This window comes from Salmo salar, chromosome ssa17 (genome assembly GCF_905237065.1).
Source record: "Salmo salar chromosome ssa17, Ssal_v3.1, whole genome shotgun sequence".
Classification (NCBI taxonomy): Eukaryota; Metazoa; Chordata; class Actinopteri; order Salmoniformes; family Salmonidae; genus Salmo; species Salmo salar.
In genome coordinates, this window is record NC_059458.1 from 65,713,996 (window position 1) to 65,740,401 (window position 26,406).

General features: G+C 40.7%; 1 long non-coding RNA gene and 1 gene segment (V, D, J or C); one reads left to right on the top strand and one right to left on the bottom strand.

Annotated features, from left to right (window-relative positions):
* Nucleotides 1-26,406, top strand: part of LOC106576385 (Ig kappa-b4 chain C region-like) — a 39,408-nt gene that overhangs the window by 8,063 nt on the left and 4,939 nt on the right.
* On the bottom strand, nucleotides 15,317-21,266 carry LOC123728249 (uncharacterized). Its single transcript, XR_006760160.1, has 3 exons — nucleotides 21,204-21,266; nucleotides 18,719-18,849; nucleotides 15,317-15,622 (listed from the first exon to the last, which is right to left on the bottom strand). It is a non-coding gene; the product is annotated as an uncharacterized lncRNA (long non-coding RNA).

The window sequence follows — 26,406 nt, forward strand, 5'->3', positions numbered from 1 at the left end:
GTCTTTTCTACATCCAACCCTCTGGGAACAGAGTGAACATCTGGTGACAGTGCTGTTCTATTCTGAGACAAGCAGAACCACCCAGCTATGTGTATGTAAATCTCAGTTTCACTCCCACAGCTACCAGTCTAGCAGTTGAACAGTTTCACTGCCTGAAATACCCTGGACTGGGCCAGATGTGAGGGATTGGACTGGATTTAACCTCTATGGTGGATTCAGGGAGGGAGACATAACATCTATGCCATCATGTAATTAATGACAGATAAATGGATATGATAGTGTATGTAGTGTAGTGTCGGTAGTGTATATGTTGATAGTGTATGTAAACAGTGTAGGGTAGATGGATAGTGTGGTGTATATTTTGTAATAAATTGTTTAGATAGTTATTGCAGATAGTGCCGTGTAGATAGTGTATGCAGATAGTGCAGTGTAGATATTGTCGTGTAGATAATATATGTAGATGGTGTGGGGTAGATGGTGTAGATAGTGCAGTGTTGATAGCGTAGTGTAGATCAGTGTTTCCCAAACTTTTTATAGACCCGTACCCGTTCAATCATTCAACCTCCAGCTGCATACCCCCTCTAGCACCAGGGTCAGCACACTCTCAAATGTTGTTTTTTGCCATCATTGTAAGCCTGCCACACGATACATTTATTAAACATAAGAATAAGTGAGTTTTTGTCGCAACCCAGCTCGTGGGAAGTTACAAAGAGCTCTTATAGGACCAGGGCACAAATAATAATAGAATAATAATCAATAATGTTGTTCTTTATTTAACCACCTTACATATAAAACCTTATTTGTTCATCGAAAATTGGTTAATGATTGGTTAATCACCACAGGTTAATGAGAAGGGTGTGCTTGAAATGATGCACATAACTCTGCAATGTTGGGTTGTATTTGAGAGTCTCAGTCTTAAATCATTTTCCACACACAGTCTGTGCCTGTATTTAGTTTTCATGCCAGTGAGGGTCGAGAATCCACTCTCACATAGGTAGTGGTTGCAAAGGGCATCAGTGTCTTAACAGCGCGATTTGCCAAGGCAGGATACTCTGAGTGCAGCCCAGTCCAGAAATGTGCCAGTGGTTTCTGATTAAATTACATTTTCACAGAACCACTTGTTGCAGTTTCGATGAGACACTCTTGTTCAGGTATCAGTAAGTAGACTGGAGGCAAGGCATGAAAGGGATAACGAATCCAGGTGTTTGTGTCATCCATTTCGGGAAGGTACCTGCGTAATTGTGCACCCAACTCACTCAGGTGCTTCGCTGTATCACATTTGACATTGTCCTTAAGCTTGAGTTTATTTGCACACAAAAAAATCATACAACGATGGAAAGACCTGTGTGTTGTCCTTGTTACTGCAGACAGAGAAGAGCTCCAACTTCTTAATCATAGCCTCAATTTTGTCCCGCACATTGAATATAGTTGCGGAGAGTCCCTGTAACCCTAGATTCAGATCATTCAGGCGAGAAAAACATCACCCAGATAGGCCAGTCATGTAAGAAACTCGTCATCATGCAAGCGGTCAGACAAGTGAAAATGATGGTCAGTAAAGAAAACTTTAAGCTCCTCTCTCAATTAAAAAAAACATGGCAATACTTTGCCCCTTGATAACCAGCGCACTTCTGTATGTTGTAAAAACGTTACATGGTCGCCGCCATATCATTGAATAGTGCAGAAAATACATGAGAGTTCAGGGGCCTTGCTTTAAGAAAGTTAACAATTTTCACTGTAGTGTCCAAAACGTCTTTCAAGCCGTCAGGCATTCCCTTGGTAGCAAGAGCCTCTCGGTGGATGCTGCAGTGTACCCAAGTGGCTTCGAGAGCAACTGCTTGCACGCGCTTTACCACTCCACTACAGTATGTCTCCCTGTCATGGCTTTCGCGCATCAGTACAGATACCAACATGAGCAGCACCTACGTTTGGCTATATACCGTTAGAGGAATTCCCGCGAGAGTGTAACGGTTAATGTGATTGGATGTTAATTATTTGACTAGGCTACCTGTATTTGACATTGTGTTGTTATTTTGCTGAACACTAGATGGTTTAATTTTATTTTTGGCAGTGAAACGAGGCTAGTCAGGCGAGAAAAAAACCTCGTCCAAATGTATAGCCCCGATGGAAAATATAAATGGACTGTTTGAAAATGTGAAGATTAAAAAAAAAAAAATATTGCCGTGTGAACACTGGATCACTGTTGTAATATCCTGCATTTTCAGCCTGGACTCCACTGGTCAGAGTGAAGTCACTATGAGATCCACTGTCACTGAATCTAGATGGAGTCCCAGACTGAAGTCGTGTAGCAAGGTAAATAAGGAGTTTATGAGCTCCTCCAGGTTTCTGGTGGTACCAGGCTAGTTCGGGATATTTGCCTTCTGCATAATACACATTACTGCTTGTTTTACAGTTCAGAGAGACTGTCTGTCCTGGGAGAACAGTTTCCACTGCAGGAGTCTGAGTCACAGTGTACTGACCTCTAGATTCTGAAGAAGAGACATTTAAGAACTCATTATTTATGTGATAACATTTGGCCATGTTGTCTAAATCTCTAATGTCTCGTTTTCTCAATTTGAGGCAAAATTAAGATAAAACATACAAAAAAGTGATTTTAGACCAACAAATTGTAAATCATAGCTTGAATTAGGAACATCAACATCCACACAAACCTCATGATAAAAGTAATTGTTGAAATTCTGTTCTGTTCTGTTCTGTTCAGTTATGAAGTATTCAACTCCCAGGGATATAAACACTCCCAGACCACTGAAGCATGTGCTGCTAAAGCAAAGTGTCTTGTATGTAAATAATCTTCCTTGTAACGCCACATTCATAACTGTTAACTATGAAACAGATTATACAGAGTATTTGATCATGTTTTGAATACCTTATACTGTAAATCAGAGATAAAAACGTATTTATATGTGTTCTCCAGTGGATTATACTCATATACCAGGCATATAATTTCTTACTGTGTTATACTTCAGTACAGTCAGTCCCTATTATATTATACCAGTACTTCAGTACTATCAGCCCCTATTGTATTATACTACTACTTCAGTACTATCAGTCCCTATTGTATTATACTAGTACTTCAGTACTATCAGTCCATATTATAATATAATAGTACTTCAGTACTATCAGTCCCAATTGTATTATACGAGTACTTCAGTACTATCAATCCCTATTTGATAATACTAGTACTTCAGTACTATCAGTTTCTATTGTATTATACGAGAACTGCATTTCAATCCTTTCAGTCCTTATTGTATTATACTAGTATTTCAGTACAATCAGTCCCTATTGCATTATACAAATACTTCAGTAGTATCAGTTCCTATTGTATTATACTAGTACTGTAACGACCGTCGCCGCAATGAGACCAAGGTGCAGCGGAGGATGTGTTCATCATAAAGGATTTTAATAAACGAATGCACACTACAAACAAAACACAAAAAGAAACGACAGCCAAACAGTCCTGTCAGGATTAACACAAACCTAGACAGAAAATAATCACCCACAAACCCCAAAGGAAAAACAGGCTGCCTATGTATGACTCTCAATCAGCAACAACGATCTACAGCTGTTCCTGATTGAGAGCCACACACGGCCAAACCAAAGAAACAAACCAACATAGAAAAATAAACATAGAACGCCCACCCATGTAACACCCTGGCCTAACCAAAATAGACAACAAAAAAACCCTCTCTATGGCCAGGGCGTTACAAGTACTATCAGTCCCTATTGTATTATACTAGCAGTTCAGAAACTATTAGTCCCTATTCTATTATACTAGTACTTCACTACTATCAGTCCCTATTCTATTATACTAATACATAAGTACCATCAGTCCCTATTGCATTATACTAGTACTTCAGGACTAGTACTTCAGGACTATCAGTCTCTATTGTATTATAAGAGTACTTCAGAGCTTATGTCCATCCTATATGCTACTTTTATTATTCTCCTGTAAATGGTTTAGTGTCTATGTGCAGAATGGGGCATAAAGGAAATTACCTCTACTAGATTATAGTGATAAGGAAATCAGCATACTGTTTTGGGCTGTGTATTCATTTGCCTATAACTAATCAGAATCCCATTATGTTTACATAAAAAAGAGATTACTTCAAAATGAGAAGATCCTGCCATGGAAAAGACAACTGGGTGGATATAAAGTGGAAAGGAGGGTAAATAACTCACACCATGCAGCAGGACACCTTCAGCCGCGGGGTCTTTGTAATGCAGGTTTGATAGTTATATTTTCAATAATGCATGGTTATGTCGTGTCTATTGCATCAATAAAACGGAAGACATGTTTATCAAATAACTCTCTGTAATTATTATTACGCGATTAAACTGATTAATCACGTAACTGTAATTAACTAGGAGGTAGGGGCACCAAGGAAAATATTCAGATTACAAAGTTATAATTTTCCTAATATAACTTTCAGATATCATAATATCTGATCTCTGAGTTTTCTGATTTAATGACGTATTCTTTACCTCACGTCAATCTCATTCCAAATGTCGTAAATTGTTGGTTATTTGCACGAACCCTGGCTAACAAGTTGAATCAGCAATACAAAATTGGGTTTAATTATTTATTTACTGTAACGGCCGTCGTATTGAGTAGACCAAGGCGCAGCGGGTTGAGTGCTCATCTTAAACTTTTATTGAACACAACAAAAAAACAAGAAAACGAATGACAGCTTGACAGTCTTGCAGGCTACACACACAGCAGTGCAAAAAGAACTTCCCACAAAAGACAGGTGAAAACAGGGCTACCTAAGTATGACTCCCAATCAGCAACAACGATGTACAGCTGTTCCTGATTGAGAGCCATACCAGGCCAACAAAGAAATACACAACATAGAAAAATCATAGAAATACAAAACATAGAACAATACCCAAAAACCCCGACAACACAAAACAAACACACCCCTGCCGCGCCCTGACCAAACTACAATAACAAATAACCCCTTATACTGGTCAGGACGTGACATTTACCAAATACCTAAACTAATCACACAGAATTACATATACACAGAATGCAAATTATGTCATACAGAAAACGCCCCTGGTGGACGGAGCCGACATGGCGACTCGTTACACAAAGAAAGGGGGTTGGGCTTGAATGAAAGAGCGGAAAGACTGAGGAACAAAAGAAACAGCTATGCCATCGTAAATACAGAATTGTATGCATTCTAAATTATCGGCCATTTGGAAAAGGAAAATGCAATAAATATTTACTCTGAGCTGCGCTTCGGTAGGTTGGTCGTAGATGCTGGCGGTGTTGGCCAACAGGGATCTTCCTGTCCTCGGAAGAATGTCTCTGGTGGTAAATTGTATACGTTGTCGTATCTTCGTCGTGTGTTAGACTGGATCCGTAGTCCGTCCTTTCCTAGCCCACGTCTACAGCGGCCGCTGCTAACTCAACAGCTAGGAAGTATCACTTCTGTAGTGAATAAGTGTTCAAAGTTCATACCATTCAAAACCAAAGCTCACGCTGAAGTTGGCTTAGTTCTGTACTTGACGTGTGTGTCCTTTTAACGCAGAGGCTGCAGACCTCACATCCCGGGGACTCGGGGTTACATTTTCGTCACTGACTTATATAGTGGCCAGGGGAGAAGGGTGTGTTTCATCGTTATTAACCCCTGTCTCTTCACAGCCACTGATTAAGCAGGGCACTTTCCTTCTGAAAACCCAATTCTCTCATTTGGAAGCTAAAATTACATTTAATCTTCTAACAAACAGTTTCAATATCAAACATTTAAATTGCACAACAATTCCATGTGAATTTGATAACTAGAATGTGTAGACTTTCCCAGGTACAGTTTATGTCGTCCTGTCATCAGTCATAATGTCTCAGATGACAACCGAACTGACATCCATACTCATTAAGTTCCAACGCATATTTCCAACTGGTTCTATTACCGAAATATGGTTCCTTTTCCCCCATTTGTTTGATGTTCCCAGACTCTCTATATTTAACACAGGCTATTCAAGTCCTTCAGTATGGTCAGAAAGAGAGGGGAAGGGAGAAAGGTATTTATGGGGGGGTCATAAACCTTACCCACAGGCCAACGTCATGACAGTTAGCTGTTATGTGACAATTAGGTCAAAACTCTATTTCATTTTTTTGGTGTAGATGGCCAAGGAAGTTGCACAGAAGTTCCCCAACATCCCCTCCCAAATTGATATAGAACCTTCACAAAAAAACATTGAGCAACTGCGAAAAGAAATGGCTGAGGATATAATAAAAATGTCAGTTATGTAATTACATTTAAATTCAAAGTAAATGTAAATTCTTTATTTTTATGTAGTCGTGTGGACAGCCATATGTTCAGTTCATGCCTATGATTTCAGAGTTCAACAAAGCCAACAACTGCTTCATGTGTGCCGCTGATAAAGAATCTGGATGTGGCCCAAAGACTGACTGGGTTAGTAACGTTATTTAACATCAAATCAAATCAAATGTATTTTTCTTACATCAGCTGATATCTCAAAGTGCTGTACAGAAACCCAGCCTAACACCCCAAACAGCAAGCAATGCAGGTGTAGAAGCATGTTTAGAATCTTTTGACAACAGTGACGGCATGTAAGACAATTTATTATATAACACAATGGATGTCTAATTCGTCATACTGTATTGATATTTGATATTATTTATAACGTGTTACGCTTTGTTTTGTTTTAGATTGAATGTTTTGCATGCCAACGGTGGTTCCATGTGCTGTAACTAGGTCTGTCTTTGTTGTTCAAAAATGTATGCTATACCCCATCCACACTGAAGAGTCTCTGAAATGTACATCAACCAGGGATAAAGAGAAAGTTAATACTGTGAAATGTTTTGTACTTATTTGAAGTAAAGTGTCTGTTGACATGTTGGAAAAGATTAAAGGGCTACAATTTCTGTTTAATTTGTCAATATGCAATTTTTATTCATTGATTCTAGAGCCAACATTACTGTGGTTACATGTTCAGTATATGTATTGACCAGCAAACCCACTGCAGCCTACCTCACTACCTCACTCTCCATCCCTGCTTTGGACAATTAATAGCATGACTCTCGTACTTTACCCTTTTCCTTTATGGTTGATATTAATGATGAAAGGAGATATTATCTGTCTCTCTCCTATTGTGTACCGCTGTGAAATACTGTGGAAAATAAAAAACAGGGAAAATAAGTACTTAGAACTACCAATTATTATAGATAGATATTTAAAAAAAGGGTAAACACAACACTGGACTGAACCATCTAATTGTAAAGCTAATATTAATGTACAACAATATAGAAGATACATGACGAGAGGTTATGCAATATGGGTGTATATCCACTGCACACTTCTTAGGTGTGTAATTGACATGACCAATGAGCTATTGAAATGTAAAACTATGAAAAATGTACGTTACACTGCTTGATTTTACAGTACACAAACAAGAGTGTGCAGAATATAAGGCTAGTCCATGGACATTCTGAATCTTGCTTGAGGTCAGTAGGTCACATGACCAAGGAGCTATTGACATTAATGTCAAAACGTGTGAGATGAAAATGGACAAACTAAAGGGTGTGCAATATAGAAGGGTAGTCAGTGGACATTCTGAACCTTGTTTGAAGTCAGTAGGTCACATGACCAAGGAGCTATTGAAATTTGACATTTTAAAATTCATGTAAAATCTTGTGAGATGAAAATGGACAAACTTTAGGGTGTGCAATGTGTAGGCCCACTGAGTGTACATTATGAACCTTGTTTGAAGTCAGTAGGTGACATGACCAAGGAGCTTTTGAAATTGTACATTGAGAAAAATGTATGTAAAACGTGTGAGATGAAAATCGACAAACTAAAGGGTGATTAATTTATAAGTGGACATTCTGAATCTTGTTTGAGGTCAGTAGGTCACATGACCAAGGAGCTGTTGAAATTTGAAACATTTAAAATTCATGTAAAAACGTGTGAGATGAAAATGGACAAACTTTAGGGTGTGCAATGTGTAGGCCACTGAGTGGACATTCTGAACCTTGTTTGAGGTCAGTAGGTCACGTGACCAAGGAGCTATTGAAATTTTAAAATTGGAAAAATGTATGCCAAAACGTGTGAGATGAAAATGGACAAACTCAAGAGTGTGCAATATTTAAGGGTAGTCAGTGGACATTCTGAATCGTGTTTGAGGTCAGTAGGTCACATGACCAAGGAGCTGTTGAAATTTTACATTTGGAAAAATGTATGTCAAATCGTGTGAGATGAAAAGGGACAAACTAAAGGGTGTGCAATATTTAAGGGTAATTGGTGGACATTCTGAATCTTTGAGGTCAGTAGGTCACATGACCAAGGAGTTATTGAAATTTGAAACATTTTATATTCATGTAAAAAACGTGTGAGATGAAAATGGACAAACTAAAGAATGTGCAATGTGTAGACCACTGAGTGGATATTCTGAACCTTGTTTGAGGTCAGTTGGTCACATGACCAAGGAGCTATTGAAATTTAATATTTTGAAAAATGTATGTAAAAACGTGTGCGATGAAAATGGACAAACTGAAGAGTGTTCAATGTGTAGGCCCAATGAGTGGACATTTTGAATCCTGTTTGAAGTCAGTAGCTCACATGACCATGGAGCTATTGAAATTTTAATTATGGAAAAATTAATGTCAAATTGTGTGAGATGAAAATGGACAAACTAAAGGGTGTGCAATGTGTAGGCCCACTGAGTGTACATTCTGAACCTTGTTTGAAGTCAGTAGGTCACATGACCAAGGAGCTGTTGAAATTAAACATTTGGAAGGATTCATGTCAAATTGTGTGAGATGAAAATGGACAAACTAAAGAATGTGCAATGTGTAGGCCAACTGAGTGTACATTCTGAACCTTGTTTGCAGTCAGTAGGTCACATGACCAAGGAGCAATTCAAATTTTATGTTAAGATAAATTAATGGTCAAATCGTGTGAGATGAAAATGGACAAACTAAAGAGTAAGCAATATATAAGGGTAGTCAGTGGACATGCTGAATCTTGTTTGAGGTTAGTAAGTCACATGACCAAGGAGCTATTGAAATTTGAAACATTTAAAATTCATGCAAAAAAACGTGCAAGATAAAAATTGACAAACTAAAGGGTGTGCAATGTGTAGGCCCACTGAGTGTACATACTGAACCTTGTTTGAAGTCAGTAGGTCACATGACCAAGGAGCTTTTGAAATTCAAAAATTTAAATTAATAATTTAAAATAGTGTGAGATGTAAATCTACAAAAAAAGTGTGTGCAATGTGTCTCTATTCCTTCGGTTTAGCTCAAACCAGTTTTGAAAGTTTTAGGAGTAATGGTTAAAGAGCTATTGAAATTTGAAAAATTTGATTTGTCACTGTTGACGGTCCCTAACTGATGTTGGTGGATGAAAGGAAAACTACAGGCGAATATCCGTTGAAACTGTCTTTACCTCGGTGCTGACGGCATACATGAAAGGCAAGGCAATTTGTGTGAGTAAATGCAACCAACTAACATTGTAAGCAATTCTATCAATAACAAGATTATCATCACTAGCAATATCTTTGAATCGAACTTACAACCAAATATTTCTAGTCTTTCTAAGTACCATAAGGCTCCACTAGGGGGCGATAAATACTATGAACACAATGCAAATCCATTTTAACCACTGTAATAAAATAATCTGTTACCTTCTAACAGGATGGGAGCACAATAATCCATGTTATGGGTGGTGTTATAAATTTGGAAGTCAGAGGTATTAAAATCAACAAATGTCAGCCTTTAAATGCTTAAAGTGCGTGTGGGCGATGGAGAAAAACATGGTGCAATGTGGCAGAGACTGATGCGGGCGCTGGAGATGGGTGTGTAAGCAGGTGGGTCTGGGCAGGTGTGATGTATTTGTTGTTTGTATGTGTATGTTTTGTATTGCCTAAAAAGATAAAATAGAGAAACCAAAAGCCCACCTTGCCTATTTTTTGAAAATCATCAGTCCACATGTTAAGTGTAATTGCGCCATTGTATTTACCCAAATTCCCTCTCAACTCCAGGACCACCGCCAGCTAATTGTTGTTGTTGAATGATGCAGGACTCTAGTGCCAGAGAAGAGAGACTCTCAGACTGAAAACACCTCCATTAATTTAGGAAAAGATAGACCATTTTTGCCACAGTTTAGACTACGGATAGATCAGCGTTCTAACTCCTCCTTGTGATAGTGTGGTGCAATGACAGAATGATGCAATTTACCACAATCTGCCACCAACTACCACAAATGGTCGCGGCATAAGCTCAGAACTTTTAAAGGAAGAACCAACGTAGATTCAGTGTTTCATTGTTCTTGGTTGTTCTCTGTACTATCACCGGGGGCAAACTACCTGCCATCCATGACAACTTCTCCCTCAATGTGAGCAAGACAAAGGAGCCGATCGTGGACTACAAGAAAAGGCGGGCCGAACAGGCCCCCATTAACATCGACGGGGCTGTAGTGGAGCCGGTCGAGAGTTTCAAGTTCTTTGGTGTCCACATCACCAACGAACTATCATGGTCCAAACATACCAAGACAGTCGTGAAGAGGGCACGACAAAACCTTTTCCCCCTCAGGAGACTGAAAAGATTTGGAATGGATCCCCAGATCCTCAAAAGGTTTCTACAGCGGTTGCATCACCGCCTGGTATGGCAACTGCTCGGCATCTGACCGTAAGGCGCTACAGAGGGTAGTGCGAATGGCCCAATACATCACTGGGGCAAGTGGTACCGGAGCGCCAAGTCTCGGACCAAAGGGCTCCTCAACAGCTTCTACTCCCAAGCCATTATACTGCTGAACAATTCATAGATTTGCCACCGCACAAATTACATTGAAACCCCCCCTCCCTTTTGTACACGGTGTTTGTTTGTTACCTATGCATAGTCACTTCGCCCCCACCTACATGTACAGATTACCTCAACTAGCCTGTACCCCCACACATTGACTCGGTACCGGTGCCCCCTGTATATAGCCTCGTTATTGTTATTCTTATTGTGTTAATTTTATTATTACTTTTTATTTTAGTCTACTTGGTAAATATTTTATTCTTCTTGAACTGCACTGTTGGTTAAGGGCTTGTAAGTAAACATTTCATGGAAAAGTCTACACTTGTTGAATTCGGCGCATGTGACAAATAAAGTTTGATTTGATTTAATTTGATTTTGACCTACAGCACCCGATGTCACAGGAAGGCCAAAAGATAATCAAGGACATCAACCACCCATGCCACTGCCTGTTCACACCGCTACCATCCAGAAGGCGAGGTCAGTACAGGTGCATCAAAGCTGGAACCGAGAGACTGAAAAACAGCTTCTATCTCAAGGCCATCAGACTGCTAAATAGCAATCACTATCTCAGAGAGGCTGCTGCCTACATTGAGACCCAATCACTGGCCACTTTAATAAATGGATCACTAGTCACTTTATACAATGCCACTCTATATAATGCCACTTTAATAATGTTTACATATCTTACATTACTCATATCACATGTACTGTATATACTGTATTTTTTTTACCATCTATTGCTCCTTGCTTATGCCGCACGGCCATCGCTCATCCATATACTTATATGTACATATTGTCATTCACCCCTTTAGATTTGTGTGTATTAGGTAGCTGCTGGGGAATTGTTAGATTACTTGTTAGATATTACTGCACTGTCGGAACTAGAAGCACAAGCATTTCGCTACACACGCATTAACATCTGTTAACCATGTGTATGTGACAAATAACATTTGATTTGATTACTGTAGTTAGTTGTTTATTCTGTGTGTATTGTTGATCTGAAATGGTTTTGTTCACTGAACATGTCTTCTTGCCTCTGCGTTCAAATAAAGATGGTTTTGATCAGAAAATATCCCCAATAGTTTATTTAATCATCATTCCAGTGATCTCTATCTCATGAATCGGCAGCACATTTCATACTCATTTAGATTAATCAGCTTTTTAAAAATAATTTACCATTGTAGCATATAGCTACTCTCATGTTTTCAAACAGAATTAAAAGGGAATCTGATCCAACAAATACTCCACAATAATTTCTACAACTGATATTTGATAATAGACCTCTAAGATCTGCTCTCAGAACTCGGATAAACTGACAGTTACTTTCCATAACCTGTTATGGATAGGGGGCAGTATTTTCACGTCCGGATAAAAAAATGTACACGATTTAATCTGATTATTACTCCTGCCCAGAAACTAGAATATGCATATAATTATTAGATTTGGATAGAAAACACTCCAAAGTTTCTAAAACTGTTTGAATGGTGTCTGTGAGTATAACAGAATTCATTTGGCAGGCCAAAACCTGAGAAGATTCCTTACAGGAAGTGCGCTCTCTGACCATTTCTTGGCCTTCTACACTCTCTTTATTGAAAACTGAGGATCTCTGCTGTAACGTGACACTTCCTACGGCTCCCATAGGCTCTCAGAAGGCGGCAAAACGCTGAATGATGCCTTTGCAGGCCCAGGCTGAAAAACAGTAGCGCATTTGGATAGTGGTCGATCTGAGGACAATGAGACTGAGGCGCGTGCACGAGGCGACACCATGTTTTTATTCTTTCGTCTTTGAACGAAAACAGGGTTTCCCGGTCGGAATATTATCGCTTTTTTACGAGAAAAATCACATAAAAATTTATTTTAAACAGCGGTTGACATGCTTCGAAGTACGGTAATGGAATATTTAGAATTTTTTTGTCACGAAACGCGTCGGTCGCGTAACCCTTCGTCACCCTTCGGATAGTGTCTTGAACGCACAACAAAACGCCGCTATTTGGATATAACTATGGATTATTTGGAACCAAACCAACATTTGTTATTGAAGTAGAAGTCCCGGGAGTGCATTCTGACGAAGAACAGCAAAGGTAATCCAATTTTTCTTATAGTAAATCAGTTTGGTGAGGGTCAAACTAGGTGGGTGTCAAAATAGCTAGCCTGTGATGGCAAGCTATCTACTCAGAATATTGCAAAATGTGCTTTCACCAAAAAGCTATTTTAAAATCGGACACCTCGATTGCATAAAGGAGTTCTGTATCTATAATTCTTAAAATAATTGTTATGTTTTTTGTGAACGTTTATCGTGAGTAATTTAGTAAATTCACCGGAAGTGTTTGGTGGGAATGCTAGTTCTGAACGTCACATGCTAATGTAAAAAGCTGGTTTTTGATATAAATATGAACTTGATTGAACAAAACATGCATGTATTGTATAACATAATGTCCTAGGCGTGTCATGTGATGAAGATCATCAAAGGTTAGTGCTGCATTTAGCTGTGTTTTTTTTTTTTTTTTACATTATATGCTAGCTTGAAAAATGGGTGTCTGATTATTTCTGGCTGCGTACTCTGCTGACATAATCTAATGTTTTGCTTTCGCTGTAAAGCCTTTTTGAAATCGGACAGTGTGGTTAGATAAAGGAGAGTCTTGTCTTTAAAATGGTGTAAAATAGTCATATGTTTGAAAAATTGAAGTTTTGGGATTTTTGAGGAATTTGTAATTCGCGCCACGCCTATCATTGGATATTGGAGCAGGTGTTCCGCTAGCGGAACGTCTAGATATAAGAGGATAACTTATATTTTTATAATGTTTAATTCCAAACATTTCATTAAATTAGATCTTTATGTGATGGTTTTCAACAATGGTGGTCAATTATCTGGTCTTCTCTACCTCCAACCCCCTGGGAACAGAGTGAACATCTGGTGACAGTGCTGTTCTATTCTGAGACAAGCAGAACCACCCAGCCCTGTCTATGTAAACCTCAGTTTCACTCCCACAGGTACCAGTCTAACAGTTGAACAGTTTCACTGCCTGAAATTTCCTGGACTGGGACAGATGTGAGGGACTGGACTGGTTTTAACCTCTATGGTGGATGCAGGAAGGGAGAAATACTGTAACAGATATGCAATAATGTAATTAATGACACATACAATTAGTATTATACTTTATGTAGATAGTTTATAAAGTGTAGATAGTGTATGTAGATAGTATAGTGTAGATAGTGTATGTATATAGTGTATGTAGTGTATGTGTCACGCCTGCTCCCGCTCTCCCTCCTTGGTGCCAGGGAGGCGCCAGGCCAGGGAGGCGCCACTCCTGCCACCATCAGTACGCACACCTGCCTTTCCCCCGTCACGCGCATCAGTGATTATTGGACTCACCTGGACTCAAACACATCTGTCATTACCTCCTCTATATCTGTCTGGTTCCCCGCTCTATTCCCTGCTGCAGCATTAATGTTCGTACGTCGTTGTTACCCGTGTGCTGATGCTGCTCCTGTTACCTGTCTGTTCCGCATTAAATGTTCTACTCCCATACCTGCTTCTCTTCCCCAGCGTCGGTCCTAACAGAATGTAGATAGTGTAGATTGTGTATGTAGATAGTATACATGTGTCTCATGGTTGAGTCCAGCATCAGGTCTCAATCACAGGTCTAGCAGTCAGTAACCTACTCAGGACAAAAAGTTTATACTTTGCCGTAGATTAATACATCCATTTAAATCAGATACTTGGTTGTGAGGGACTTTTTGGGGTGGCTGAAGTGATTGTAACTTTGAAGTAATGTTGAGGTCATAACACATTTTTTTTGGCTTCTCATGTGGACTGGTAATGGCTCACATTTGATCGATGTACCTACATTGACCAGCAGACAAATGACAACTATCGTCTACACATGACTATGTCTTGTTGACTGTACAGAGCTGGGTAAAAAAAGTGTTCCAGTTCTCTGGCTCTTTCACTTGGAAGGAGCTTCAAAGGGACATGAAATTGCAGGAGCTTGTCTCTTTGACTGACTACTGTAGCGAGGGTAAAAACTATGGTGGACAATGAAGTGGGGGGTTGTCAATGTTTTAACCCCTAAATTCACCACATCTCCCCAAAGAATTCTTGCCTTCTCAATGTGTAAATGTATGGTTTTAAACTGTAGTGCTTTGTGTTTTATATTGTAATTGCCTTCTCAATGTGTAAATGTATGGTTTTAAACTGTATTTTGGCCAGGTCTCTCTTGCAAAATAGATATTTAATCTCAATGAGACTAACCTGGGAAAATGTAAAAAAATACAAACATTTTGTTCCAAAAAATCTAACTTTTTTTAAGTGAACTTTCAGGTCATGACAAATATAATTAGTTACTACCATGATAATGATGATGTGGAACATGCGATCTGAATGATGCTTTCTAACTTTACACTAAGTTTCCTCTACTGACCAGTGTTCCATGTTACTGTCTCTTCCCCCTCAGCACCTGCTGTAGGTCCCAGCTGTAGCAGTACAGTCACTGTGCAGTCTGACTGAGGGAGGTTTTTGTACGGCTCTGTATCACTGTGTGAACACTCCACCACTGTGGTAACTCTGACAGTAGTAATCTCCTGCATCTTCAGCCTGAACTTCACTGATGGTCAGAGTGAAGTCACTCCCAGATCCACTGCCACTGAATCTAGATGGAGTCCCAGTGAACTTGTTGTCTATCTGATAAATGAGACGTTTTGGAGCTTCTCCAGGTCTCTGTTGGTACCAGTGCACGTAATTACCGTATATACCACTGCTGAGTTTACAGCCAATGTTGACCGTGTCTCCAGGGCCAACAGCTTTCACTGCAGGTGTCTGTCAGAGTGTACTGTCCTCTGGTGAGAGAAACAAACAGAACACTTTTTAATATTTTAAATTATGTAATTAATACATTATCCTGAGATAAGCATGATGACTTACTCAATTATCATTACTTAGATATTCATAATTCTTATACCTTCGATGTAGAAAGCAAGTGTCCAGATGAAGATGGTGATACAAGTCATGGTTGTTGTGGGTTCTGTTATCATGAAGGACAGCTCTCAGTCATGAAGTGTTAAACTCACAGGGCAATAAATACTTCCAGAGTGTCACGTCCTGACCCTTGTAAGATGTCATTTTCGATAGTAGAGTAGGTCAGGGTGTGACAGGGGGTGTTTTTGGGTGGTTTTCTGGTTATCTGTTTCTATGTGTGTTTCTAGGTTTCTATTTCTATGTTGGGGTTGTTGGAATGATCTCCAATTAGAGGCAGCCGGTTCTTGTTGTCTCTAATTGGAGATCATATTTATGTAGGGTGTTTTTCCACTTGTGTTTGTGGGTTGTTCATTTGTGAGTAGTGTGTATTCTCTCTGTGTCATGGTTTTGTTGTTTTGTTATTTGGTGTATTGCAACGTTTCACGATAATAATAAATATGTGGAACTACAAACACGCTGCGCCTTGGTACGATCCTTTCGACAGGGGTGTATTCATTTCTGCCGATTCTGTTGCAATATATTTCTTAAACTGGAGCAAACAGAACGAAACAGGGATGGACCTATCTGAATTTTGCTCTCTTTTCTTCTGTTTGTTTATTTTTTTTTAAACAAAAATACACCAGGAACCTAACGGAACAAAAAGGAATCAAACAGTAGCAAAAGGAATAAAACGGAGGGACCTAGCATAATTTGTCCAATAGAAACTCACATATTCATTTCAAATAGTTTTGCTACAGTGTACAACTACTACATACACCGCAGACACCACAGTCCCACAGAGACATTGTAGTTGAAGAGATCTGTGTGAGCAGGAGCATTTTTAAGTGGTGGGGCTGATTTCCCAGCCAATCATGGCCTTGATTGGTGAACAAGCCTCAGCTGGGATAAATTAAAGGCTGGAAAGGCACTGGAAGGTTCCAGCAGGGCGTGGCAGGAGGGAGGTTTTGTGTTGACTGCACCACAGGTAATTTCAGGACAGTGTTTCCCAAACCTCTCTTCAAGTCCCCCCAGACAGTCCACTTACAGTATTTGATGTGTTCCAGAATTAGCACAGCTGATTCAAATGGTCACCTAATCAGCAAACCCCTTATTAGATAAATCATCTGTACTAATTCTGGAATAAATTCAAATATGTGGACTTCCTCAAGTACTTAAGGAAAGTTTTGGGAAACACTGTTTTAGGGATTAGGTGTTATAATCATAAACCATCTCAATAAATATAGCAGATTTTGACAGAGGGATCTTACAGAGACTGGAGGTTTTATTCTGAAATGTTGTGAGACATTATTAGTGTATATAGATGGATTCCTTTCAACGTATTGTGAGATATGTTGAAGCAATGTTTGTATTTGAACTATTTCTGGTTGGCCATAACAAAATGGGAGGAATATTTATGTGATCTGGACATATGGGTGTTACCGCTTAAGGAATGATTTAACATGAGGGTGGATAAGTTGACATTATAGTCAGCATCACTAATATATTTGGGCTCAGTGTGTTTTAGTTCAGTCAATGTTCCATGTTACTGTCTCTTCCCGCTCAGCACCTGCAGTAGGTCCCAGCTGTAGCAGTACAGTCCCTGTGCAGTCTGACTGAGGGAGGGTTTTGTACAGTTCTGTATCACTGTGTGAACACATCTTTACTATTGGGATAGTGTAAACTCTGACAGTAGTAATCTCCTGCATCTTCAGCCTGGACTCCACTGATGGTCAGAGTGAAGTCACTCCTAGATCCACTGCCACTGAATTTAGATGGAGTCCCAGAGAAGAGGATGCTTCCATAGTAAACCAATGCTTTATGAGTTTCTCCAGGTTTCTGTTGATACCAGGCTAAACATGGTTTACCTGTACTCCGACAGTTTGGATACACATCACTGCTGGTTTTACAGTTCAGAGAAACTGTCTGTCCTGGGAGAACAGTTTTCACTGCAGGAGTCTGAGTCAGAGTCAGAAAGAGTTCATTATAATCTGATGATCTTGCTCCCACAATTTTGTTACCTAATGATCATTGAAGTCCATATCAATATGTCAATAAATTAAGTGAATAAAAAGTGTATAAATAAAATGGACATTATTGATTTAAGGGATATAACATGTGATTGCTATCAATCTTGTTTAGCAAGACAATAACATAAGGAGTACTGTAGAAAATATTTATTTCTCCCGCCCCCCTTTCCTAAATTCGTCTGGGCATGGACTCTACAAGGTGTCGAAAGTGTTCCACAGGGATGTTGGCTCATGTTGACTCCTATGCTTCCCACAGTTGTGTCAAGTTGGCTGGATGTCCTTCGAGTGGTGGACCATTCTTGATACACATTGGACAATGTTCAGGGTGGAAAACCCAGCAGCGTTGCAGTTCTGGCACCTACAGTACTACCATACCACGTTCAAAGGCACTTAAATGATGTCTCAATTGTCTCAAGGATTAAAAATCTATATTTAACCTGTGTCCTCCCCTTTAATCTACAGTACACTGATTAAAGTAACAAGCAACATCAATAAGGGATCATAGCTTGCACATGGATTTACCTGGTCAGTGTTCTTAATGTTTTGTATACTCAATGTGTATACTTCTGTCTGTTTTCTAGTGTTCATGGTAGCCCAGCGATTAAGATTTTTGGGCTAGTAACCAAAGGTTTTCTGGTTTGAATCTCAGATCAGACTAGGTGAAATAATCTTTCGTTGTTCCTTTGAATGAGGCACTTAACCCTAATTTCTCCAGAGTTGCCCTCAATATGGGCTGATACCTGGCTGTGGGTGGCATATGCAAAAAAAAACGAATTTCCTGTGTATAATACACCCTTCTACATTGGTGAAATAAGACAAATGTCTCCCAGTGATCATTGGTAATGTGTTGACCCCTGTTTTAACCTTAGGTAGTCTGTACCTGCGGCCAGAGCGAAGGAGCTGGAATTCGGGGTGGAGTGGATGGAAAGAGTCAACCGCTATTTTATTCACCTTCTGGGGGGCTCTGCTTAGGTAGAGAGATGACAGTTCTTGCTTATGCTGCCCCATCATTTTCCAGTAAAGTCCTGAGGAAACAGTTTTCACTGTAAGAGTCTGAGTCACAGTTATCTGTCTTCTGGATTCTGAAAAAGATACATTTAAGAACTCATTATTTATGTGATAACATTTGGACATGTTGTCTAAATCTCAAATTTCCTCAATTTCAGGCAAAATAAAGATGAAACATTTTAAGAAAGTGATTTTGACCAAGAAATGTGTAAAATCTTACTTTGAATAAAGAACATCAATATTCACACAAAACTCATGATCAAATCAAATAAAATGTTATTTGTCACATGCGCCGAATACAACAGGTGTTACAGTGAAATGCTTACTTACAAGCCCTTAACCAACAATGCAGTTTTAAGAAAAATAGAAAAAAAGAAAGAACTAAAAGTAACAAATAATTAACCTCTCTGGGCAACAGCCAGTGTAATCCAGTGGAGCGATTTTCAAATACCTTAAAAATCCTATTACTTCAATTTCTCAAACATATGACTATTTTACAGCTATTTAAAGACAAGACTCTCGTTAATCTAACCACACTGTCCGATTTCAAAAAGGCTTTACAACGAAAGCAAAACATTAGATTATGTCAGCAGAGTACCAAGCCAGAAATAATCAGACACCCATTTTTCAAGCTAGCATATAATGTCACAAAAACCCAGAAGACAGCTAAATGCAGCACTAACCTTTGATGATCTTCATCAGATGACAACCCTAGGACATTATGTTATACAATACATGCATGTTTTGTTCAATCAAGTTCATATTTATATCAAAAACCAGCTTTTTACATTAGCATGTGACGTTCAGAACTAGCATACCCCCCGCAAACTTCCAGCGAATTCACTAACAATTTACTAAATTACTCACGATAAACGTTCACAAAAAGCATAACAATTATTTTAAGAATTATAGATACAGAACTCCTCTATGCACTCGATATGTCCGATTTTAAAATAGCTTTTTGGTGAAAGCACATTTTGCAATATTCTAAGTACATAGCCCAGCCATCACGGGCTAGCTATTTAGACACCCGGCAAGTTTAGCACTCACCAATATCAGATTTACTATTACAAAAGTTTGATTACCTTTTGTTGTCTTCGTCAGAATGCACTCCCAGGACTGCTACTTCAATAACAAATGTTGGTTTGGTCCAAAATAATCCATCGTTATATCCGAATAGCGGCGTTTTGTTCGTGCGTTCCAGAAACTATCCGAAATGGTAAATCAGGGTCGCGTGCATGGCGCAATTCGTGACAAAAAAAATCTAAATATTCCATTACCGTACTTCGAAGCATGTCAACCGCTGTTTAAAATCCATTTTTATGCCATTTTTCTCGTAAAAAAGCGATAATATTCCGACCGGGATTGTCCATTTAGCTAAACAGAGGAAAGAAAACAAAGCTTTCGGTCGACGCGGGCACGAGCCTGAGTCTCACAGTACTGTAACCAGCCACTACCCAAACGCGCTACTTTGTTTCAGCCAGAGCCTGCAAAGCCACGATTCAGCATTTTGCCGCCTTCTAAGAGCCTATGGCAGCCGTAGGAAGTGTCACGGTACAGCTAAGATCCTCACTCTTCAATAAACAGAGACAAGAAGAACGACACCTTGTCAGACAGGCCACTTCCTGCATGAAATCTTCTCAGGTTTTTGCCTGCCATATGAGTTCTGTTATACTCACAGACACCATTCAAACAGTTTTAGAAACTTTAGGGTGTTTTCTATCCAAAGCCAATTATATGCATATTCTAGTTACTGGGCCGGAGTAGTAACCAGATTAAATCGGGTACGTTTTTTATCCAGCCGTGTCAATACTGCCCCCTAGCCCTAACAGGTTTTAAAGAGCAGCAGTAAAATAACAATAGTGAGGCTATATACAGGGGGCACCGGTTAGTCGAGGTAATTGAGGTAATATGTAGGTAGAGTAATTAAAGTGACTATGCATAGATAATAAACAGAGAGTAGCAGCAGCGTAAAAGAGGGGGGCAATGCAAATAGTCTGGGTAGCCGTTTGATTAGATGTTCAGGAGCCTTAAGGCTTGGGGGTAGAAGCCTGTTTAGAAGCCTCTTGGACCTAGACTTGGCGCTCCGGTACCGCTTGCCGTGCGGCAGCAGAGAGAACAGTCTATGACTAGGTTGGCTGGAGTCGTTGACAATTTTTTGTGCCTTCCTCTGACATCGCCTAGTATAGAGGAATAGCATTCTCACATTGGTGTTCCTTTTGTCTAGGTGTGAAAGGTCAGTGTGGAGTGCAATAGAGATTACATCATCTGTGGATCTGATGGGGCGATATGCAGATTGGAGTGCAGATTGGAGTGGGTCTAGGGTTTCTGGGATAATGGTATTGATGTGAGCCATGACCAGCCTGTCAAAGCACTTCATGGCTACAGACGTGAGTGCTACTGGTCGGTAGTCATTTAGGCAAGTTACCTTAGTGTTCATGGGCACAGGGCCTATGGTGGTCTGCTTGGAACATGTTGGTATTAAAGACTCAGACAGGGAGAGATTGAAAATGTCAGTGAAGACACTTGCCAGTTGGTCAGCGCATGCTCGGAGTACATGGCCTGGTAATCCGCCTGGCCCTGCAGCCTTGTGATTTTTGACCTGTTTAAAGGTCTTACTCACATTGGCTACAGAGAGCGTGATCACACAGTCGTCCGGAACAGCTGATGCTCTCATGCATGTTTCAGTGTTACTTGCCTCAAAGCGGGCATAGAAATAATTTAGCTTGTCTGGTACGCTCGTGTCACTGGGCAGCTTGCGGCTGTGCTTCCCTTTGTAGTCTGTAATAGTTTGCAAGCCCTGCCACATCCGTCGAGCGTCGGAGCCGGTGTAGTACGATTCGATCTTAGTCCTGTATTGACGCTTTGCCTGTTTGATGGTTCGTAGGAAGGCATAGTGGGATGTTTTATAAGCTTCCCGGTTAGAATCCTGTCTGTAATCCATGGCTTCTGGTTGGGGTATGTACGTACAGTCACCGTGGGGACAATGTCATCGATGCACTTATTGATGAAGCCAGTGACTGATGTGGTGCACTCCTCAATGCCATCGAAGGAATCCAGGAACCTATTCCAGTCTGTGCTAGCAAAACATTCCTGTAGCTTAGCATCTGCTTCATCTGACCACTTGTTTATTGACCGAGTCACTGGTGCTTCCTGCTTTAGTTTTAGCTTGTAAGCAGGAATCAGGAGGATAGAATTATGGTCAGATTTGCCAAATGGAGGACGAGGGAAAGCTTTGTATGCGTGTCTGTGTATGGAGTAAAGGTGGTCAAGAGTTTTTGTGGTCTTAGTGCGAGATCCAGCACCTGCAGTAGGTCCCAGCTGTAGCAGTACAGTCACTGTGCAGTCTGACTGAGGGAGGTTTTTGTACAGCTCTGTATCACTGTGTGAACACATGTTTACTATTGATGTAGTGGTAACTCTGACAGTAGTAATCTCCTGCATCTTCAGCCTGGACTCCACTGATGATCAGAGTGAAGTCACTCCCAGATCCACTACCACTGAATCTAGATGGAGTCCCAGACTGAAGGGTTTTAGCTGAGTATATTAGGAGTTTAGGAGCTCCTGCAGGTGTCTGTTGGTACCAGGCTAGAAGGTGCCCATTGCTGTTACTGTATACAGCACTGCTGGTCTTACAGCTGAGACTGACTGAGTGACCCACGGAAACATCTTTCACTGCAGGGGTCTGAGTCACAGTGACCTGGCCTCTGGACTCTGAAACAGAGATGTCATGTAGAATTAGCATTCAATTGTTCATTCATTTGTCCATACAGCATATTAACTTAAACTGTAATGAGGTTATATTATTGCAATTGTCGAGTTAGTTTTCTGTAAAATGCAATACCTTGGAGACAGATGGCAAATATCCAGAGGAAGATGGTGATGAAAGTCATGGTTGTTGTGGGTTCTGTTGTCATGAAGGACAGTTCTCAGTCATGAAGTGTTAAACTCACAGGGATATAAACACTCCCAGACCACTGAAGCATGTGCTGTCTATGCAAAGTGTCCTCTCTATGCAAACAGACTGTATTTATCCCCCAGGGAAACTTTGGTGAAGAGCTCTACTTCTTCTTCTTCTTCATCTTCTTCTTCTGGATTGGGTTGGCGGATTGCATCCAATTTAAAGGTGTATACACCGCCACCTACTGTACTAAATGTTGAGGCCAGTCACAGCCTATCTACATTAAATGATCTTCATTATTCCTGTTCGTAAAATGAAACCACCAACTAACCATACACCTATATACCCATTTTTCATAAAAATAAAATCACCTCCCCATTAACTCTTCTGCAGAAAAATCTCGTACACCCAGGTACTTCTCTTCAGCTACCACCTACACATTAAAACCCACTACCCCAGTCGACTACTTTGAACCTATCTGCTCCTGCACCATGCCAACGGCCTGGGAGGACGGGACACCACCCCTCAACACAACCTGTAACTCTGCTGAAGTCAAATCTTGTATACCCAAATAGTTCTCAGCAGCTGCCACCACAAAATCTATTCTCTGTGTTTTACCTACCGTTTCTGTGGAACAGTTGATAACCATTGCTATGAACGCTAAGACAACCTTACTCGTTGGCCTATCCCTCTGTACTGGCACAAATCTACTACTCACTGGGATCCTCTCAGGATCCCTCACCCTTGACCCATCCTCCTCCACTTCATTCACTGCCTCAGAATATGACACCCTCTGCACTACTCTGGCCACTTCAACCTGCTTCTCTCGCACCGGACACTTCCAATCAACAGCAACATGAGCATCCCTACAGTTGACACATACAACTTTATCCACTGAAACTACAAAATCCTCGATCCCATGCCCTCCTGCACACTTCCCACATCTTGGAATTTCCCTCCTACACACTCCTGCAACATGACCGTAAACATTGCACCTGTAAGGGGTGCGTAACTGGTGGCAGGGAAGTCAGATGCAGAAGAGCAGAACTAGGTAAAAGCCGGAGCAGTTTAATAGTAAACCCAACGGCATAAGCAATACAAAATATGGGCACAATAACTCGACGCGCACCAGTCAAACATATTACATTTACATTTACGTAATTTAGCAGACGCTTAACAGTACCACACAAAGACATGGGGGGAACAGAGGGTTAAATACACAACACGTAATGAGGGAAATGAAAACCAGGTGTGTGGGAAAACAAGACAAAACAAATGGAAAATTAAAAATGGATCGGCGATGGCTAGAAGACTGGCGACGTCGACAGCCGAACACCGCCCGAACAAGGAGAGGCACCGACTTTGGAAGAAGTCGTGACAGCACCTGAAACAGTGCAGTGGATTCTGCTCAAAATCTCTAAAAGGATAACTAATATAGACTCAAAAGGACTGACAATGACTCCTCTGTTTCACCACTCTCCCCACCGGGTCTGCGTCGTACCAAACGGCAGGTGTCATAAACACCAGGAATTTTGAACTTCAATTTCTCCATCTCCACACTTAATGCTATCCCAGAAATCCCCTCTTTCAATGGTGCCATGTGTCATGTAAAAATCTTCTAAGCGTGAAATAGTTCCCAGTTGTTCTGATTGTTCTGACTGTGCTCTGATTGTGACATCATGCTGTAAAATCTCTCCCAGTGTGAAAATGTTCCCAGTACAATAATTCCAAGCATATCTCTCTTTGTGGATGGCTGAGCTCCTACGGATGTTTCGGTGGCGTGTGGGTTACCACATTCACCATAATAATGGTGGGATTGGTATGATGATTTCCACCTTTTAATGGGGTGATAGTAGTCTAATAGGGTGTTCTCTCACACCCTCCCTTGACCTTGAAAAACTGTTCTCTGGGCACGCGCATTTGCTTCACACATCTGCCAATCAATGGTGGCCAGGAGTATTGATTCTGACCAATCAGAAGCTTTTTGAGGCTTGAGGTCAGCATATAAATAACTGGATTCGCATCAAAATTCTTTAGATTGACAGGCGATTGCAAAGACTTGGGAGCTACGTTTTTGATTGACAGTGCATATATTTGTTAGTTAGTTAGCTATACAAACAAGTTAAAACTGCACACCTCTGAGAACAAGCCATCTCGACCAGTTCACAGCTAATTATGCTAGTTAGGTAGCTAAATCAAGGGTGAGGTGGCGTGAGAGAAACATCTGCAGGAGCTCAGCCATCTACACAGATGCACGTGCAATTATTGACGGCTAACATTTTCACACTGTGAAAAGTTTTACAACATAATGTCACAATCACAACACAATCAGAACGATTGGGAACTATTTCACATAACACCCTGTTGCTAAGAGCAAAGCAAGAAACAGATCTTGACCCAAGTTGCGTGACACAGAGCGCCCGTTCCTCTAATCAGAAAAAACACAAGCAAATATCACAAGTCCACTACAGGTTAACCTCAACTGACTAAATTACACCCAACTCCTTCCCCACCCACCCTGAAACCACAAATGGATCCGCCAAAAGGCAAGGGTCCATCTTCTCAAAAAATGTCACTCCTATTGGTCCAGATTGTTCTTCATCATGTCTGATGCCATTCTTCCTCAACACACATCTTCCCACTACACTCAGCTCTTTTCCTTCCTCCTAGCTGTCCACAATCACATCTATCTGTTCACCACACTCTTGCCGGGCCTTCATCAGTTACACTGCTTACAGAGCACTGATGGTGTTTCTCCAAAACCCAACTTCTGTTCCTCAGCCCATTTTACAAGTCTGGCTATCTCTGACTGCTCCATGCTTCCTTCACCTTCTCACAACCTTTGTTCATTGGTGAGATCTGTGTGAGCAACAGCATTTTAAAGGTTGAGGCTGATTGTCCAGCCAATCAGGGTCTAAATTGGTTAACAAGCTTCAGCTGGGTTCAATTAAAAAATGGGAAGGTGCTGAAAGGATCTAGCCAGGTATCTCTCTGTACTTTGCTCTGTTCATCTTCCCTCAATTCTGACTAGTCTTCCAGTTCCTGCCACTGAAAACCATCCCCACAACATGATGTTGCCACCACTATGCTTTGCCATACGGATGGTGCCAGGTTTCCTCCAGATTTGACGCTTGGCATTCAGGCGAAAGAGTTCAATCTTGGTTTCATCAGACCAGAGAATCTTGTTTCTCATGGTCTGAGAGTCCTTTAGGTGCCTTTTGGCAAACTCCAAGCAGGCTGTCATGTGCCTTTCACTGAGGAGTGACTTCCGTCTGGCCACTCTACAATAAATGCCTAATTGGTGGAGTGCTGCAGAGATGGTTGTCCTTCTGGAAGGTTCTCCCATCTCCACAGAGGAACTCTGGAGCTCTGTCAGAGTGACCATCGGGTTCTTGATCACCTCCCTGACCAAGGCCCTTCTCCCCCCTATTGCTCGGTTTGGCAAAGCGGCCAGCTCTAGGAAGAGTTTTGGTGGTTCCAAACTTCTCCCATTTAATGGATGGAGGCCATTGTGTTCTTGGGGACCATTAATGCAGCAGAAACTTTTTGGTACCCTTACCCAGATCTCTGCCTGTCTTGGACCTCTACGCACAATTCCTTCCACCTCGTGGCTTGGTTTTTGCTTTGACATGCACTGTCAATGGTGGGACCTTATATAGACAGGTGTGTGCCTTTCCAAATCAATTGAATTTATCACAGGTGGACTCCAATCAAGTTGTAGAAAAATCTC